This window comes from Lipotes vexillifer, unplaced genomic scaffold (assembly GCF_000442215.2).
Source record: "Lipotes vexillifer unplaced genomic scaffold, Lipotes_vexillifer_v1.1 scaffold382, whole genome shotgun sequence".
Classification (NCBI taxonomy): Eukaryota; Metazoa; Chordata; class Mammalia; order Artiodactyla; family Lipotidae; genus Lipotes; species Lipotes vexillifer.
Genome location: NW_006780611.1, coordinates 3,849,117 through 3,851,010, shown reverse-complemented (window position 1 = coordinate 3,851,010; position 1,894 = coordinate 3,849,117).

The following is a 1,894-nucleotide window of genomic DNA, read 5'->3' as shown; positions in this document are numbered from 1 at the left end:
CTGTGGAGCCCAGCCCGAGGCTGGGCTGGGGCCCTCGTGGGGTCAGCACTGCAGGCTCTGGAGCTGAAGCCCCGGCCCAGGGGAGGGCAGGTGGGTGTGAGTAGTGGCACACGCGTGGGTTCCAGCCCAGTGTTAACTACGGGCGGCCTGGCAGCCACTCGGATCCCCTGGGAGCAGCTGCTGCAGGGACCCCGCCTCTCAGTGAGGAGGTCCAGGCCCATGAGGGCAGAAGAGGCATCGGAGAAGCATGGCAAGGAGGCCGGCCCGGCTTCGCAGCCAGCTCCGCTTGCTGGGCTGTCCTGCCCCGTGCCGCCCTCAGCCTGCTAGGGCCAGCGGTCGGAGCCAGGTGGCCCCTGCAGCCTGAGGCCGTTGGGGGTCTCGGGGGCTAAGTTGGGAGCCAGAGTCCACGCTCAGGGGCCTCCTCAGGGTCACTCCGAGACATTCGGCAGCACCCTGCGCTGGGCGCCGTATCCTCGGCCTCCCCAGCAATGAGGCTCACCCCACGGGGCAGCTGCACCAGGCTGCCCGTCCACAAACACAGCCAGAACCTGCCTGCCTGGACCACGCATCGTTGCCAGGATGGGGGTGCGTCGAAGGAAGGCCCTTGGTCACCCTCTCCTCGCCCCCCGTCCTAGAGGCTGGCTGGCTCTGCCTGGAGAGTCCTTAGGGACACCCTGGTCCTGTCCGCCAGCCAAGGGGTCCAAGTGGAGCCCGGGAGACGGGACCTCGAGGCCCTCTCGTGAAGATTTCCTTCTGGGGCCTCAAGGAAAGACAAGGTTGCCAGTGAGCACAGGCCAGCCAGGTCTTGGGGGGCAGGCTGCGTTGGGGTGTTGCTGGCCCCACTCCCAGGTGACTGCACCTCAGTGTCCCGCGCTGGGTGTGGTCCCTGGTGTCCTCATCACTAGCGGAGGGTTCTGGGACCATTTCGTGCCCCTCGGGGTTCAGGGAGCAGCAGCTGCCCTGTTTATTGGGACTGGGCACGAGGCCCCCTCTGCAGTAGTGGGCGAGGCCACGCCGGGGAGAGCCCGAGGGCAAGCCCTGGCCCCCTGCCTGGGGCCCATCCGAGCCTCAGCTTCCTCGCTACGAAATGGCATCGGTGATCCTAGCTTCACCAGGCCTGTGAAGACCAAATGGCACCGACCAGCTTTTCCTGGGAGCCAGGTTCCCTTTTGGAAGGCAAGAATATGCTATAGCCTCTCCTGAGATGGGAAAAGCCCAGGTCACCCTGGGTGGCGGGGCCATTCCAACCAGAGCCCACGGCGAGGGAGTCCACACCTGTCCAGTGGGTGGAGGTGTGTCCTGGGGCAGCAGGGAGCCAGGGGTGGGCGGTGCCGTCAGAGGTGGGGGCCAGAGGGGCATGCGTAGCCCCTTTTGGACATGGGTTGGCCTCTAACAGATGACAGCCGTCCTCCCAGTGTCACCGGTGCAGGAGAAGTCCCTTGGGGACACCACGGTCACTCCTGTCCAGATGGGAGTGATCCCATCACCTGTAGCGCTTTTCCAAAAGCCACATCGCACGTCTCCGTCCCTCCCTCTCTCCCGTCTTTCCTCCTCCCTCCCTGGTTGGTGGTTGTCTCCTGTGGGGCTGCTCCCAGGGTACGCGGGCCCCCTACTGACCTGCCTGCCGGCCCCATGCCCTGGGCGCCCCAGCACAGCCCTGCCCCTTCCGCCTGCTGCTCCCCTCCTTCCGCCTCCGGCAGATGAGCCCGGGAGGTGCGGCGCCCCCGCAGGCGGCGGGACCGGCGGCCCGTTGGGGTGAGGTAGTAGGTTGTATAGTTTGGGGCCCCGCCCTGCTGTGCGCTAACTATACAACCTACTGTCTTTCCTGAAGCGGCTGCAACATCGACAGTGGACAGCATCCAGGGCCCTGGCTGGTGGAGCGGGGTGGGGGGGG